This window comes from Populus nigra, chromosome 15 (genome assembly GCF_951802175.1).
Source record: "Populus nigra chromosome 15, ddPopNigr1.1, whole genome shotgun sequence".
In the NCBI taxonomy this organism is placed as follows: domain Eukaryota; kingdom Viridiplantae; phylum Streptophyta; class Magnoliopsida; order Malpighiales; family Salicaceae; genus Populus; species Populus nigra.
The window spans coordinates 9192808-9212211 of NC_084866.1; the positions used below are offsets into that span (position 1 = coordinate 9192808).

The 19404-nt window shown below is 28.8% G+C and overlaps 1 long non-coding RNA gene across 1 annotated transcript; it reads right to left on the reverse strand.

Annotated features, from left to right (window-relative positions):
• Positions 1–3680: 3680 nt before the first annotated feature.
• On the reverse strand, positions 3681–4589 carry LOC133674299 (uncharacterized). Its single transcript, XR_009835190.1, has 2 exons — positions 4038–4589; positions 3681–3913 (listed from the first exon to the last, which is right to left on the reverse strand). It is a non-coding gene; the product is annotated as an uncharacterized LOC133674299 (long non-coding RNA).
• Between the last annotated feature and the right edge of the window lie 14815 nt (positions 4590–19404).

Here is a 19404-nt window from a genome sequence, read left to right on the forward strand (position 1 = left end):
AATATATATTAATATTTATGGTTTTTAATTTAAATATTATAGATTTAAATATTACTATTACATCATGAAATAAAGCATCCTTTATATAAAATATTTTTTATTGTTCCATTAAACTATCTACAATTCCATTATGTACAAAATTCATCCGACAAGAACTACAGTTTCCAAGATTTTTTGAGCATGCAATAAAATTAGGTAAAATATTATCAGGAATAAAATTGAGATTACAGAACGAGTAAATTTAATTCACCTTAAACTAATTTTTAAAAAAAACAAAAAAAATTATTGTTCACGTTCACGTGAACAATGTGAGTGAAATCAATTAATTGCACTGGTTTTTTTTAAAAAAAATTCATGTGAATAGTGCGAGTGAATTAAAATTCACTGCAATGGTTTTTCAAAAAAAAAAAAAAACTGTTCACGTGAACAGTGCGACAGTGGAGCCATGCTCCACTTTTCAGTGGTTCCTCCCCATGAGAAGCAGCAAAATGCTGCTTCTACAAAACCTACAGCACAACTGAATTTTTGATGGGTCCTATTAGCATCAACCTATGTTTTTTCTTTAACCAAATGATAATATTTGTGCCTGTGGGGTAAACCTCACCTGTAGTCACATTACCAAACGGCCTTAAAGGCAAGTTAGGAAAAAAGCTATAAGTGGCCTTTATAGTGTTAGTGTCTTTAGAAACTATTAGAACCAAAATCGGAAGTATTTTTCTTTTATGAACAATATTTATTATATGTACTGATTTTTTTGTTAAAATTTTCTTTACGAAATTTAGTTTTATAATTTTTCTTTAATTCTTTGAATAATGATATTTAATTCCATTAATTAATTATATTGTAAATAATAACTTAAAGTCATGTTATAATAAGAGAAACATAAAATTTAAGCCAAATTATAAAACAAAGCCTAACCAATAAGGTATAAAGCACAATCAATATAAATCTAGAGCAATTTCATAATTGTGATCTGATCATCTAATTTATTCAAAGTACCATCTTTTAATATTTCCATCATGTGTGGATAATACTTCTTTAAACATAGACCATTAATCGATTAATGGTGCATTTACCCATCTTGATTTGCTAGATAATATGTACCTTATTTAAAAACTTTGGCAACGATATATAGACCCTCTTAGTTAGGGGATCATTTTCTAAACTTGGGATCTTTATGAAAAATTAAGATTATAACCTTCCATATCAAATCAGTTTTTAGAAATTTCTTAATCAAACATGTTTATTATATAGTCATTCGAACCTTTTTAGATATGGAAGGTCATAATACCTAGCAATATTTTTAAATCTTTGTGAATACATGACTAAGATAATACATAGCATGTTCATGCCTAGAGTTATTTTTTTTATACCAGCATGCTATCAATTGATCCTTCTGCTTTTGAAATGTACAACCTTAAAGGCTTGTCAAGATTTGGTGGGGGCTAATATTAGAGGTTTTGCTAGATAAGTCTTTACATCTTTAAAGAAAACATATTGCTTTTCATTCCATTAAAACTCATAAGAGCTTTTTCCTTTCAATAACTTAGTAAATGTTCTAATTTTTCATGTGTTATTTGAAACGAACCTCCTTATAAAATAAACCTTACCAATAAACTTTTATGTTTCATTGATGTACTAAGAATCCTAAGAAATTATCTACTTGCACACCATGAAAGCATTTTTAAAGGGTTCATTTTTAAGTTGTTCATTCTTGTTTATTCAAAAGCAACACGTAATTCATCTATGTTGGTGGATTTTAATTTTGACTTACCATAATATCATCAATATTTACCTTTGTATTGTAATTAATCATATTATGAAAGATCAAGTTCATTGCATTTTGGTATGTTGCATTAATAATTTTTTTTTATCTAAATAACATTTCCACTCGTTCATACATTTGCAGTGAACCAAAACATCTAAATTCAATCTAATTAACATCTTTCTTTATAATAAAGATTTGTTTATTACTAGAATGAAAATCCATGAAGTTGAGTACATATCAACCATTGGTAAAAGATATTAACATTTTTAAACTTGCAAGATTTGATTATAACTAGAGTGATCTTCTATGAAGTTGACTATTGTAGTACCAAATGCTGCATTTATCAACATATCAACCACTAGCATAAGATGTTTATTTTTTAGAGTTGCGAGATTTATATTTCTAAAATCTATGTATACCTTTAATTTGCTATTTTTTTTATTGTTCGCAGTATGTTAAATAACCACTCAACATGCCTTATTGGCCTAATAAATCTAACTTCTATAAGGCATTTAATTTATTTCTTCATATGATCAATCATGTTTAGAGACATTATTTATAGAGGTTGTTTTGTGCTCATTTTTAATTATCAAGTTAACTTTAATAAACTTTTAATTTAACTAATTGTTTTTGCTAGGGTTTACAAGAACACACCTTTTCCATTCTACTTTTCATAGTGAAAATATTTTGGAATTTGCAACAAAAAAATAACCCATATATCCTTTGTTATTGATGCGAAAAGAGGCCAAAAACCACACAATTACATCATCCATAAAGGTCTGTATTTTTACAGTCTCATTCTTTTTAATGAGCTAAAACTTATATACGGTTTGTTTGGTAGTGTGGTTGCTTTTCAAAGTGCTTTTTATTCAGAAAAGTATCAAAATAATATATTTTTTTATTTTTTAAAAATTATTTTTGATATCAGCTCATCAAAATGATTTAAAAACACCAAAAAATATTAATTTAAAGCAAAAAAAAAATAAAAAAAAATTTAATTTTTTTCAAAAATGCTTTTGAAACGCAAAAATAAATAATACCTAGTACTTGTTGCAACATTGATATAAAGAAAACATAGTCATAACATTTTTTTTCTTATTTCAAAACCCTCAGAAACATGCTAAAAGATACACTATTATAGCCCAGGCAACTGTTATACATTCCCCATTAAAAAAGAAAACCCTTTTAAGCCGTGATTTTTACTGTAACTTTGTACATTCAGGCACCATAAAACCATAGTCCCTGCTCCATATTTGTTGATACAAAAATTAAGCTAAAATAGAACACAAAACTAGGTGCAAACACAATACAAGGATAACTAGCAACACAGAAAGCTAGAAGACTGAGATCTCTATGGAACAATTAAGGGCCAACATTGAGTGTTTAATGAGAGGTTTTAGGACAATCGAGTATATTTAAATTGGAAAATACATGTTTTTTTTTGTATTTTTATATTAGTTTTTGTTTTGATGTGTAAGCAATAATCTATTTGGAGAACTCCTTCCAATAATAGATGACCCATTTTATGTTCCTATCTTGGATATTGACTATTTGAATTAACAAATACATGTTTAGGTTAGTTTTTCTTTCTATGTTTGGAATATATTCATTAATGTTGCAAGCGAGTTTGGACTAGATGGATGTAATTATATATACGACCATTAAGAGTAAATGTTGGTTTTTAAACCCATTTCAATTAATATATATAGATACACTGAAACAAGCTCATGCCTATCCATGACTCGCCATCCCTGCGAGTTAAATGCCCATCTTTTATCAAAGTAAATGGGCTTGTGAGAAATTGAAGATGCAATGAAATTTGACTAATTGAGGGAACTAATTAGTGTAAAAAAAGAATACAACTTTTGAGATGAGTTGAAACAGTCGATAAACTCGAGGGAGGCAAATCAAATTTCCCGAAAATTATCTTCTCTGATCAGTGCTCAAGCAGCATAGCATATATTACAAGGAGATGAATAGATAAAACAATCGCTGCAATTTCTCCAGAGGAATATGAGGAGAGAGTACATAAAGAATTTGAATACATTAAACTGGTCTAAGAGAAAATACATCAATGGAAGAGATATGTGATTGCAAGGGCCAGCATGAGAAGGACGTAAGCAATTCCTTGATCAATAGTCTTGCCTGCAGCAAAAACCAACATTTAACAACATTAGGATAATTCCAATTAAGCCAAGGCACAACTCAGTGCACAGTACATTTAGGTACCCAGAAATGAAGAATTGAAAGAATCAAGACAGTTGCCTACCATCATTAAATGGGCCTTCTGCAGGGGAAGGAGCCGTGCCTTGACCGAAACCAAACTCCAAGAGTGCCAAGAACATGAAGCCAATGATGGGAAGAGCATACAATCTCATGGAACTCATCTTCAGAACTGATAATGATCTCACACTAGTATAAAAGAAGAAGAAGAAACAAAAACGGAGCTGGGGGAGGGAACTCGGAGGGGATATGTGAAAGCGAGAAGACAAGAGGATATGAGACGCATAAAGAGGTTTGCGAGGAATTTATATGAACGTTAGGAAAGAAACTTCGAGGCAATTAAGAAACGCGGAGGCTGCACTATTTCGTCGAAGACAAGAGAAAATCGAATCCATACGAAGAAAAAGATATCATTAGGGGATTGTTTGACTCGCTCGGCGGCTCATCTTATTGACTCGTTCAAGAAAGTGACCTCGAAGCTGCCTCGTGGCGTTGAAGTGTGGCTTCTCACAGGAAGGAACGCGTTGCTTTCTCTTTCTTTGTTATCTCTCCCCTGCTTTATACTATTCTTAGCTTTTCGTTTTGACGGGCTATTTTCTATTTTTCTTTTTACTCTGGAATAGAAGACTTGCATGGAATCCTTTTTTATTCTTATTATTTATTTGTCAGATTTGTCGTGTTCTCATTTCTTTGAGCTATCTCTGTTTGATTTTGAATTGTATTGGTCATGAATTGAAATATCTTCGAGCATTAGATGGGAAAGCTTAGGTATATAATTTGTTAATTTGAAAAAAAAAAGGAAATTTGATTGATGGGATTTATATATTTGGCTGATTTGTATTTGAGATAATTTTAAAATAATTTTTTGTATTTTTTTAAACTAGAAATATACGAAAAAAAGTGATTTATATCTCTGTTATTTCAATATACACACACACACACTAAGACAGTGATTAATTTAAATTTATTCATGGTTTTGTCTCATGGCCTTATTATCAATAATTTATGGTCTTCAAATCATATTTGATTGTGCTGATATTGATGGTTCCCCCACTCCATAAGAACATTTAACTTGGTGTATATTTATATTATTATTTGGGAAATAGTCTCTCTTCGGAGAACAATTTAAAATATTATCTAAAATTAAAAAAAAAAAAACCTTTTTGAAAGTCGACGAGGCAGAGATGAAGAAAACTTATTCCTCCCGAGGGTTAGTTCTTTTATGTAGTCCCTCTACGGCTGACATTGTTTTTAGATAGTCCTTTTAATTATATTTTTATTATGTCCATCCTTCTATTTTTATTATGCCCACATCCATCATTGACAACTTTCATTTTAATATAATTTAAGACTGTTTTATTTTTTTTTAAATAGAAGCAACGTTCCGTAGAGTAGTTGGTAAATTTTATATCATATTAATTCTTTTATATTTTTTCTAATCTCAGTTTATTCTATAAATCTTGGCTAAATATAAACCGAAAAACTTCTCTTATACATTTTAAATCACATTAATTCCAGTAGAAAACAACTTTATTAAAAACTTATTTGTTCAAAAATATTTTCTGTAATATATAAATGCTTTTGATAATCATTGCAAGGTATAATTCTTTTTATAAATATTCTAATTTAGTAGATTTTCTCTTGTATTTATTTGAGATATTTTTATTCTTAAAAAAAGAAGAATATTTTATATAGAAAATAAAAAAAAAACCCAGAATGACCCGTATTGTAGCCTTGAATAGAAGTCCAAAACAACAAAAGAATGGGAATGAATTAACAGAAAATAAAAATATTGGTGATGTAGGGACTGAATTCTTAATGGACTAAGAGTATAGGAATGGAATTAACAACATTAAGAAAAAAAAATGTGAATTGTAAAAATAACCTGAGTTCAGTTAGCCTAACCATAGTCAAAATATACGAGCTGTACTCGTCAAAATTGGAGGGTAGAGAATAAATTAGTATATCACGGATATTATATTAATATATACGGAGCAGTTGCTGGAATGCCTAACCGCAAGACTGATTGCAAGCAAATAAAATCCCCCTCTCTTTCGTATTTGCTATTTCCCCGCTATAAGAAATGTTCTTAAGTGAACAACTAAACCAATCCCTAAAGTTTCTTTTAGTAAAAACAAAAACTTGTTTTTCTAGGAATTATTTTTCTAGAAAATTTTTCATTTCCATTTTTCATTTTCTGTTATTTAGATGCATAAAAAAATATTTTTTTTGTATAGAATAAATTATCTTTTATTCATGGGTTTTGAACTATTATAATAAGATGAGAAGAAAAGCAATATATATGATAAAGATAATGATTTTAATATTTATAATATTATTAACAGAGATAATAATTATGATAGTCCTGAAATGATATTTGTTATTGCAATGATAATAGTGATAATAAAAAAATCATAAATATAAATTAAATAGAATTTTAGTGAAATGATGAAAAAAATGTTTATTATTAGTTATTATATTAATAACAAGAACACGTAATATAGGTGATCATGAAATTGTGATGATGATACAGATGTTGGTGAATATTATAAATTTAAAAATTATTTAAAAAATATTTTTTATAATTAACTTATTTAATAATGTTTCTTTCACATTGAAAATGTGGAAAATGTTTTTCTAAATAATATTTTTCATAAAACAAGCCAACCCTAAATATGAGACACGGTCAAAGGGTACCCGACGACTTGGATACACCACATGCCATTGATAAGGACGGGAGACCATGATTTTTCTCTCTCTTTTTTGGGTTCCACTGGATCATAGATTTCATGAAGTGATATTTGCAGAGACCACCACCACCACCTCTCGAGTCTGCAGAAGAATTATCTGCGAAAAAATTTATTTTCTAAGATTACGTTATAGTCTTCTAGAATTTCTGAGCTCAATTGCATAGTTTTTCCTTTCCCTTTTTGCACTTCCATGGAATCTATTATACTTGCAAAGTTATTTGAATAAAATAACTCAACGACGCGTGAAAGGGTTTCTTTTCTTTTTCACGTGAGAAGAACTCATCTGATTTTGATACTGCTAATTGATGAGGTAAGAGTTTGGTATTGATAATTGTATTCGGGGGGGCAGCTCGTCAGCAATTTAAATTTTATATGGGCAATTGTTTTTAATCTGGTCTTTCCTTGTTTGTGATTATTCTTTTATTATAAACTTGTGAAAGAAACTTATAAATTAACTACCGTAGAAAAGAAGCATGTCTGTCGTTTGGATTGTATTTAAAAATAATGAATGACAGAAGGATTAAATAATAGGTGATTTCTTTACAATGTTTTCATACGTTGGAGAATTTGGAATCACTTATTATTAGGTTTTGACTTTTCAAGAGTCTAAATTAATTATGTCTGATTGAAAATATAGTTATAGTTGTTTTTTAAAATATTTTTTTTATTGAAATATATAAAAAAATATTTTTTTAATTTTTAAAAAATTATTTTAAGATTAGTGCATTAAAACGATCCAAAATATATAAAAAAGTTAATTTTTAACAAAAACAATTATAAAACACAGTGTCTAAAGTATTGTGTTGTGTCGTTTTTGTTTTTTGTTAAAAAAAATGAAGATTCTGTTAAATTTGTTCGATTTTATTTTTTATTTTCAATACCCAAAAATTGACAATAAATTTTCAAATCTTTTGAAAATAAAAAAAGACTTAAAAAAGTTCTGGAAACTTTTATTTTCCACGCTGAATAGCCATTGTTTTAGGAGTTGGGGCTTGAGAATGGGTCCAAGATGCTAGGATCTAGCTAGGACAAGATTCAAAGTGCTCTAGGGTCGTGTTCGGACTGCATCGAGGTGCTTATGGGTCAAGCTGAGATTGGATTCGAGCGTTGAGTAGTCAAGTTAGTATTTAATTTGCAACTAGTTAATTTTTCCTTGTTTCAGTTAGTCGAATCATGTTTTAAAAAATGTAAAAAAAAGTTATTAAGAGTGCATTTTTTTTTAATGTTGTAAACTCAAATAAGATGATAAATCTCTAAGTGCTACCTTGATGTGAATCAGTTTATTTAATATTTTTAAAGAAACTTTAATGATTTTTAAAAAAAAAAATTAATATTGAACAATAAAATTTTAAAAAAATATATGATAAAAAAAAGTGAATGTCAAGCAAATTTTCCAAATCAGTAATTCTAGATATTAGATAAAAAATATCATTTATGAAACAACAACAAAACTCAATTCATAGAAAATATAACATCGAATGATGAATTATCATTATAATTATTATAACAATTACTATCCTATCGTTATTATTATCCTTACTAATATTGTTACTTTCATTATAGCTACAACCATTAATATTATTATCAATAAATAATATCATAATTGTTATTAATATTATTATTGTGATCACCATCACTATCATTATTATCATTGCTATTATTATTACTGTTTATACTATTGTTATAATTATTATCACAACCACTATAAATTATTATTATTATTATTATTATTATTATTATTATCACAATCACAATTTATTATTATTATTATTATTATTATTATTATTATTATTATCACAATCACAATTTATTATTGTTATTATTATTAAAATTGAAAAAACATTTATTACTATTGAGAAAAACCATAAATTTTATTTGAAGGATAAAATAATAATAATAATAAGAATAATAATTATTATTATTATCATCATCACAATCACAATTACTATTAATTATTATTATAATATTATACTATCATCATCATCATCATTAATATTATTAATATAATTATTAATAAATTAAAAAAACTATAAATTTGATTTGAAGGGTAAAATTAAAAAACTATAAGAACTTTGAAAAAAGAGCCAAGGAAAAAAAATCAAAAGTAGAAGGACTAAGTTGAAAAGTATAATTAACACAATCAAAAGATTGATGTCTTCTTGTAAGAGTGTCGAAGTAATAAATAACCCGACAAGAACAAGGTCAAACCATATGGAGATTAACTGTATAAACTACAAATAAAGAAATATATAATAACAGAAAAGGTGTTGAAAAGAGCTTTGAGATGTGATATTGATATAAGGATGAAACAAGGATAAAATAATTGTTATGGTTAGAGGATCTACTAATGGTATTTCAAACAAGCATAGTGTAAACTCTTTTTATTACTTTACTGGAAACCACACATAAAGGAAGTTCCAATCGGATTATAAATTGTTAACATAATTACATTAGTTATCTTATTTGAATAATGCTAATACTTGTAAATGTTGTCAGGTATTCATAATTATAACTTATGTTAACAACAAATTAAATTTATTTCATAGCACATGTGTCAGTTATACCATACAGTTGGGCTATGAAAATGCCAAGTATTTGTTGTACCAAGGGTTATACAACATAAATCTAGATTAATCATTTAACAAGCAAAGTATTGAAAGTGAACAAGATAACAAATACAAAACATGTTAGTGTCAAATATTAAAGTCCATGTTGAGTTTATACTATACTTATTCTTACACCGTTAGTGTAACCTTTTCACCTTGACATAATAAACTTAATTAAACATGATGAAAGAGAGAAATATAAATAAATAAGATATAAGTTAACTAAGTAAGGGAGAGGAAATGAAAAGCATAAACAAAAGATTAATATAAACAAAACTTAAACATTACAAAAATATAAAAAGAGAGAGCAAGAACATGATCTTGATCTGAAAATCAAGATGCCTAAATGCATGGCAAATGCCTCCTTTTATAGGCCAAAATTTGGAACTATTGATTTGATGACTAATTGTTTAGTGGGTGGCCACATCTTGACTTCGTGACAATTCTTATCTTCTTGTTTGAATAAAATGTCATTGCTAATATCAGAATTTGAATAGAGTCTTCATGAAAGTTCTAGGAAATTGTCTCAGCTTTTCAACAAAATAAAAATTGGCGCATTTGGACTCCTAAAACTCAAGATATGGGCTGAACACTGAATAGCATCTGGGATGTAAGACATATTTTGACTTCTCTGTTGTTGCTATAATTTGAACTTGAAAACGATCTTTTTGAATCTTAGACTCTTATGAAAGTTTTAGGTATATGTCTTAGCTTTCCATACATATAAACCAGACCTAAATCCAAGTTTTTTAGCTCTTGTTATCATCAAATAATCGAATGGTATTCCAGTTTGAACTGAACCAGCATCTCTTTTCTAAGCTTAGCCCTCCTTTTGTCTTCTCAATCTCAATAGTTAAACTCATCAATCAATCCTTTAATTCAAATGATAGGCCTGCATTTAAGATGAACATTTACCATAAATTAAAGGTATCTTATATTATTAGACATGTTATTATAAAATATGTTCTAATTAAGGAGTTATTGATATTTCAAGTGCAAAATAATGATATAAAATCTTGATAAAAAATGCACTTTTAAGTTCCAATTAATAATATACACAAATTAGAATAAAAGAACTAAATTGTAAACAAATAAAACCCAAACAAAAGAAAAAATGTCCAAAATAAAAAAATAAAAACAAAAATGATGGATTTTGAAACACCAACAAAAAAAATAAAGAAGGATTTAAAAAGACTGAAACTATAAAAGAAATAAAAAAAATAAGAAATTAATAAATGAGGACTAAAATGCAAAGCAAAACATATAAGAAATTGTAATTGAAGGACAAAAATTTTTTTAAAAAAACTTTCTATAAAAAGAATAAGAATGAAATAAAAAATTCAAAGAATAAGGGCTGAAATTAATAAATAACAAACAAAGAGGATAATTGTGCACTCTAGTTGTTAGGAGAGAGAAAAGAAAGAAAAAACATAAAAAATTGATCACCGGAGGCAATTTAAAAATTATCAGCCTACACGCGCCCTATTATATGGAAGAGGGCATGACTGTGCATCTAGGGAGATGATGGATGGAGTAGATGCCGCCTACTCGCTGGTACATGTGAAATACGCGCCAGTAGCTTTTCGATTAAAAAATAAAAAATAAAACATGAAAATACCAAAACACCCCCAAAGACAAAGCTTCTTTTTTGTCTGTTCTAAGAGTAAAACTATTATTTTATTGTACATGGAAATTGAAAAAACCTGAAATACCCTTGTCTAGGAGCCTATTTTTTTAATCTTGGGGGCAAAAAAATATTTTTACTATTATGAATATTGTGAAAAGCCAAGAAAGCCCTTGGTTAATAGTTCTAAATTTTATTGACTTTAGGGGTAAAAAAGTATTTTTACTATGTTAAAAAATTTGAAAAGACGTATATATCCCTAAATAATTTTTTAATGATCATTAAGCCATAGGAAAAGATCAAAATACCCCTAAATTAAAGGCTTAAATTTAAGCTACTCAAAGATAAAAAGATAATTTCACCGCCACAACAAATTCTATGTAAAGCAACATTAAAACTCCCTATCTTTTAGCTTTTTTTATAATGCTTCAAAGTCATGCCGGAACTAGATTTGGAGCTCCCTAGGACTAGGGAAGGGTTGGAATTAAGGCATTGAGGTGTTTGTATAGGGACCATATTTAAGATTACTAGGGGATAGGCCGAGACCAAGTTTAGGGCATCCAAGGATCAGACCAAGTCTGTATCAAACTTCCATTTGAGGCTACTAAAGGTCAAGATAATATTACTTCTAGGACACCTAAGGTTAAATTTAGGGTACTTAGAATCTAGTAGAGACTAGGTTGAACGTATCCCGAGTGAAAATCACAAATCAAGTCAAGGTTAAATGAAAGATAGGACCATACACTACAACTCTTGATACCATAAGTATTTGTCCTATTAATTCAAGCATCCAACCAAAACTATCGCTTTTTTAGGAAACAAAAGAACTAAAATGTCTAACTGAACAAGTTTTATGTTCTCAAAGAACTAAAAATAACAAAAATAAATATGAAAATAATAAAAAAAAAACATAAGAAGAAAGATACCAAAAATATTACCAAAACATTAGAGAATTTTCTGAAAGAGAACAAAAAAAATAAAACATACATGTCCATGAATACGACGTTGTCAGAGAAAAAATTGTAGAATTTCCATAATTTTTTACTTTCTAGGAAAAATAAATTGAAAAGTTTTTTAGCAATAAAAATAACTTAAATTTATAAATATTATGAGTTCTCTGTCTATACATTATTTTTGTCTTATTGAGAAAATGAAGAGCATATTTATTTTAACCACTATTTTAAATATCATTCTTTGCAGGGGAAAAATACTCACTACATTCACTCAAAATAAACATTCTACAATTAATTGGGTCACTTTGGAAGAGTTTGTTTTTTGTAGACCAAATTAAAAACTTAAAGAAATAAAGGAAAAAGACAATTCCAAATTTCTTTACATTTGAACAAAGATTAGTTGGCAACAATACGATGATAACATCAAATTCATATAACGAGATGGTATGCTCGTACATTACCATGAACTTATAAAATAAATGTACTTGATAGTGTTATAATTGTGAATCAGCATTAGATAAGTAATGGAAACTAAAGGTATGAATATTTCACAACGGAAAAAAAAAGTTGTGTTGGTAATTAAAAACTTAGAGACTAAACAAAATGATTTGTAGCAATCTACAATATTTTGTGAGGAAAGATACAGTGCTTTTGCTATATGATTTAGCTTTTCTGTTAATAAAAAGTAAAAAAAAAATTACAAAGTTAAATTCTCTACTAACTTAATATTAAAAAAACAATCGACAAAGATAATTTTGGAAGGAAAAAAACCCATGAGGAAAAACATGGTAGCAATTGACAATGTTTTGTGAAGAAAACTACAGTGCTTTCCCCAAAAAAATCGACAAAGATAATTTTAGAAAAAATCATGAAAAAACCATTTAGAGAAATACTATAGCAATCCATAGTGTTTTGTGAGGAAAACAACAACTCTTTCCCCATATGATTTTGTTTTATTGTAATTATAATTCTTAATCAACTCAATATTAAAAACAAATCGACAAAGATAATTTTAGAAAAAATCATAAAAAAAAAATCATGTGGGAAAACACTACAACAATGTACAGTGTTTTAAAGAAAAAAAATTATATAGCTAAATTCTCAATCAGCTCAATATTAAAAAAAATAAAATCAATAGAGACAAGTTTACAAAAAAAAATATAACAAAAAAAACACACAAAAAAAACCATGTTGGAAACACTGTAGTAATTCATAGTGTTTTGTGATGAAAGCTACAGTGCTTCCCCACATGATTTAGCCTTATTTGTAATGATTTATAATTGTAATTCTCAACCAGCTCAATATTAAAAAAAATTAAATTGACAAAGATAATTTTGAAAAATTCATTAAAAAAAAAACTATATGGAGAGACACTGTAGGAATCCACAGTGTTTTGTAAGGAAAATTATAGTGCTTTCCCCATATGATTAAGTTTTATTACAAAGTTAAATTTTAACCAGCTCAATATTAAAAAAATAAAATCAACAAAGATAATTTTGGAAAAAAATACGAAAAAAAACCATGTGAGGAAGAACTATATCAATACATAGTGTTTTGTGAGGAAAGTTATGGTGTTTTCCCCATATGATTTAACCTTACTTGTATTTACTTGTAATTGTAATTCTTAACCAACTTAATATTTAAAAAATAAAATTAAAAAAGATAATTTTATAAAAACAACAAAAAAAAACCGTGTGGAAAAAAAACATTGTAGCAATCCACAGTAATTTACGAGGAAAGCTACTATGCTTTCTTCACATATTGTAACTGTAATTCTTAACTAGCTCAATATTAAAAAATAAAATCCAAAAATATAATTTTGAAGAAATTCATAAAAAACAAAAACAATTAAAACCATGTGGAGAAACATTTTAGCAATCAACAATGTTTTAAAGAAAAAAATTACAAAACTAAATTATCAATTAGTTCAATATTAAAAAAATAAAATCGACAAATATGTTTAGGAAAAATAAAAAAATCAAATAGAAAAACCATGTGGAAAAACACTGTCGCAATTCAAATTATTTTAAAGAAAAACAATTACAAATCAAAATTTTTAACTAGCTCGATATTAAACAAAGTACAGTTGACAAAAATAATTTTGGAAAAAAAAAGAAAAAAAAAGAGAAAATGGGAAAGTACTTTAGGAAAAACAAAAAAAGAGAGGAAAGTAATACATTATGAGTGGAAAAAAATGAAAAAAAAAGTTTTTTAAAAAAAGAGTAATACACTGTGGATTACTATTGTAATCCATAGTGCATTGGGTGTGGATGAACAATGATTTCCCCGCACCCTTTAGCTTTATGTATAATAATGGTGTGATTGTTTTCAAATTAGATTTTATTATAATTAAAACAAAATTAATGTTAGGTTTATCTTAAATTGCAGGTCAAAGCAAGAAAATAAATATCCATATACTTAATCTATGTATAAAATCTTATTTAACTTATTTATGTTAAATCTTTCAAATAATTTCTTATACATTTTGGTTTTTTTTTGGAAGTATATGTTCTATTTTTCATATTCTTTGTAAAAAAAAATTTATTCATATTCTTCATATGATATATCCTTAAATACAATATTTATATGGCAAGTTGATCTTTTTATCAAATAACTTTGTTCTCAAGCTTATGGTTTAATTATTGTTTTTTTTATAGTAGCACCTTTGTTGACTCAATTTGCAACAAAAAAGAATTTTTTTTATATAGTGAATGTGTCATAGTTAATTTCTATTTTTTAAAAAAAGATGAAGAAAAAAATTTTATTTTCTCTTTTATTCACTATGATGACGAAGAATAAAATTATCACTATATTTATTTATTTCTCTACTTTTTCTTCCAAGTCCAAGAAAACCCCACAAGGTTGTAGATTTTTTATACAATTTAGGGCCCTCCCCTCACCACCCTTATGGGGATTGTCTTCAGGGTTCATAACTACTCCTCTTACTATAGGATATTTACTTAGCCAATGTTTAGATCCAGCTCTACCCAAACATTTTTAGTTCACCCCAACATTCCCTACTTGTTTGACTGTTGCTGAGTAATTTTTGAATATTAAACAAATTCTCTATAAAGTAATTTTATTATGGAAAATTTCCCCTTTTTTCAGTTTTGCTATAGAACTTACAACTCTAGTTAATTGTCCACCTTTTTTAAGTATAATTTCTATGTTATGTATGGTCGTGCCTAAGGGCATATTAGTTAAAGTAGATTCTTCTTCTTAATCAAAACCTCTTCTCAAACTATATAAGCTTCACCCAAAACATGACTTTATGAGAGTAAATGATATTAAAATATACCATAGGAATTGGGGTATAAGTTGGCTTTGATTTGTCCCCCATTTCTTTACTTTATAACTTTCATTTATTTACATTTCATTGAAAAAGTAAACAAACTTAGGAGTTTAATTAGATTTATCGATAATATAAGGAATTTGCAGTTCATCAGTGAATTCGTTGGTGTTTCAGAAGCTTCACTGACACGGGAGGTGAACAGTTCCCATCCTCTTGAACATACAGACATACTCTTTTTGTTTGTAAAGGTGTCGGTGAATATGGCATATGCAATAAATATTTTGCAACTCTTTATGAAATACCAACGAGTGTTGTCCGTCTGTATATCCGTCAGTGAATGTGGTATAAGCAGTAAATATTTTGTAACTCTCAGTGAAATACCGACGAGCGTTGTCCATCTGTATATTTGTCGGTGAATGTGGCTTATGCAGTAAATATTTTGCAACTCTCTGTGAAATATCGATGGATGTATTCCGTCTATAGATTTGTCAGATGTGCACGGTCTATGACATATTCTGTTTGTATTATCTATTTATCCTCATTGCAAACATTTAAATTGCAAACTACCTGCACAACATAATAACAATAGTGAAGAATAATAAAATAAATATTTCATGGTACAAAATTTCATCCATAATATTACATTATTAAATATTCTTTACACTTTCGTATTCTGATAGTTGGTCAGAATTTTCTTCTTATTTTTCTTTGTCAATTGAATCGTCATCAGCTTCATCCCAATCTTTGATGTGGATATCATCATCTTCATTGACATGTGCTTGTCCATTAGAGCTTAGAACAACATTCAACTCCTCTATGTCAACATTAACAAGACTATAATCGAAAACATGAAAATTTGAATTTTCTTCTAAGTCAATCAAATGAGTAACTCGATATGGTTCAACCAACTCACTAACTTGAAAAACTTCATCTCATACACTAGTGTTTTCGTTCTTATCCTGAACAACCTCGACACAACCCCTAGGTGTCGTTTTTGAAATGGATAACCAATCAACTCTTGATCGATCCTTTCTAAAGTAAGGGGTGTATGTGTAATAAACTTGTTAACATTGCTTTGTGAAAATAAAGATATCGTTTATGTTACAGAGTCTAGCTTTTGAGTTGATTTCCACCAGATCTTAGTGAGGATCTACTCTGATTTCTTTGTCATTGGTGTCATACCAATAGCATTTGAATAAAAATACTCTATTCTGCTCGCTATGATATTTCAATTCGATGGTCTCTTCTAATTTACCATAGTAGTCAACTTCAACCTCACTACAAGTCGATCCCTTAACAGAAACACTGTTGTTATATGTCTTTTTTCCATGCCTATATTCTTCAAAATGAAACACATATTCATTGACAAAATACCTGTTGTAACACTTAACTTTTCTTTCAGGACCCAGGCTTAGTAAAGACAATAAAATAGTAGCACTCCTTTCCATTTGATAAACCTTGTATATCAAGTACAATAATGAACAATAAATGAGAATTCTATAACGAAATACAATAACTTGCAAGAGATAATGAGTTTGTGATAGTACTTCCATGTGTTTTAAATCACGTGGCAAATTGTTCATCTTGTAATCAAAAGATTTGGGCTTCGATCAGCTATAAGTTATTGGACAGTAAATATTGTCGATGTTGCCTACAAGGTTTTCAAAATTATATGAGTTTATGATTTTACAATATATAAATAATACATTTTTAACAAAGTTTAAGTAGTACATATACTTACTGAATAAAAGGTCTTAGCTTATCATAGTTAAATATAACATAATTGTGTGCTTGTCTGAACTCTATCTCAGACAAATATCTTTTCCTTACGACATTTTTAGGAGTGGGTAGTCCAGGATTAGAGAATATTGATAAGTTTTCATTAGAAGGCACTTCACCACCATCATCATGCCGTGGAACGCGGTTGATTCTCGTTCTCAAATGAGATTTGAAATAGTACGAGATAAATGTTAAGATCTCCTCAATAATATAGGTCTTACATATCGAAACCTCAACATGCGCCTTGTTCTTAACATTTTTCTTTAGATTGAACAAGTACCTACATGGAATTAAACAAATATTTTAAATTAAGCAAAACAATAAAAATACTTTATGAATTACATTGTATCTGTAATATCTAACCTCTTGAATGGATACATCTATTTATACTGGATTCGTCCTCCAACTTTTGCCTTATACGGTAAATATATAGGTAGTGTTCCATTGAGTCCAAAAATGATGGAGGGAATATCATCTCAAGTTTGCATATTGTCTCAATGATATTCATTTCAAGTCGTTCAATGTGATTTGTTTGCAACTTGTTAGAGCTTATATCTCTAAAGAAATGAATAATCTCTATGAGTGCATCTCATATACTCTTTGGCCATAAATCACGATATGTTAATGGAATGAGTACTTGCATAAACAAGTGGCAGTTATGACTCTTTATTCTATACAATCTATAGTCCTCTAGATTAACCAACCTTAATATGTTCGAGGCATGTTCATTGGAAAAACACAGACTCTTAAGCCATTGGTAGACTAGTTGTTGTGCATTTATCTCTAACACAAAACTTACTCTGGGTTTTGTGACCCTTGAGCCATTGAAAACCAACTTCATAATTTTATGATTACAGAACAATGTTATATCCATTATAGCTTTGATGTTGTCCTTTGTCTTCCCCTTCATATCCATGACGGTATTGAAAATGTTCTCAAACATGTTCTTTTCTATATGCATAACGTCAAGGTTATGGCGGAGAAGATTGGTCTTCCAATAAAGAAGCTCCTAAAAAATGCTTTGTTTTACCCAATTGTGGGTCAAACCAAAACCAGGAAACTTCTACTTACCATATTGGAAACCAAACACAATGTCACCGAACTCTGATACAACGTCATGCAATTCTTCACCAGAAAGATGCGGGGATGCAACATCTTTTTCAACTTTGCCAAAAAAAATCATTTATGTTCTTTTTTTACTTATGATTCGTTGGCAAGAAATAACGGTGGCAGTCAAAAAAAGAAGCTTTACCTTCATTTTTTATCGTGAATGTCTTGTTGTTTTCTATGCAGTATAGACATCCTAGTTTTCCATGTGTGCTCTAATCATAAACCATTCCATAAGCTGAAAAATCATTGATAGTCCACATCAAAGTTGCCCTCATAAGAGAATTATGTTTTCTTGATATATCATAAGTCAAAACTCTAGAGGACCATAACTACGTCAAATCATCAATCAACGGTCCAAGACAAACATCTATATTCCGGCTTAGACTACTTGGATCAGGTATCACCATAGATAAAAACATGAACTCCAATACACATCCCTGGTGGCAAGTTATAAACCATGAGTATGATCGGTCAACAAGAATAAGGAGCAACAAATGACCCGAATAGGTTGAATCCGTCTGTACACAACCCAAGACGCACATTCATTGATTCAGCTGAAAAGTGAGGATGCACACTGTTAAAGTGTTTTCCATGCACGTCATCAGAAGGATGCACGATCACTTCATCAACCGCATCATGTGATTGGTGCCATGTCATATGTTGAGCAGTCTTTGGTGACATGAATAACCTCTGTAGTCTAGGTGTGATTGAGAAGTATCTAAGTTTTTTATATGCCACGAGAGTCTTTCCTGTGCCAGTTCTGAGTTTGTAAAGGGAATGCCCACATGTCATACACTCGAACTCAACATTTTCTAGGTAGTACAATATCTAGAAGTTAAGGCACATGTTAATTTTCTAGTATCCTAAACCAAGGGGTTTCATTATGGACTTAGCAGTATAAAAGTTTTCTTTCAGCCTGTTCTCTTCAGATAAAATACTTTCTGCCCATTCGATAATTCTGTCATAACTGGCCTTACTCAACCCACAATCCGACTTGGTGGTGAATACATGTACAATGACTGATAATTTACTATGATTTATGCAGCCATCCCATAATGGTTCATCATAATCTTTCAACAGATTAAAAAACCTAGTCGCATTTGCATTAGGTTCTTCTTCTATAATTGGAAATTGATTAGCATTACCTTGATTCATTCTCATTACCTTGATTCATTCTTATTGCCTTCATAATCATATTCTTGTAAGGATTACTATTGTCATTTACAACTCTATGCACGTTGTTAGTACTAGAAGTTGACATAACCATCCTTTCTACCATGCTCTCATTACGAACAGATT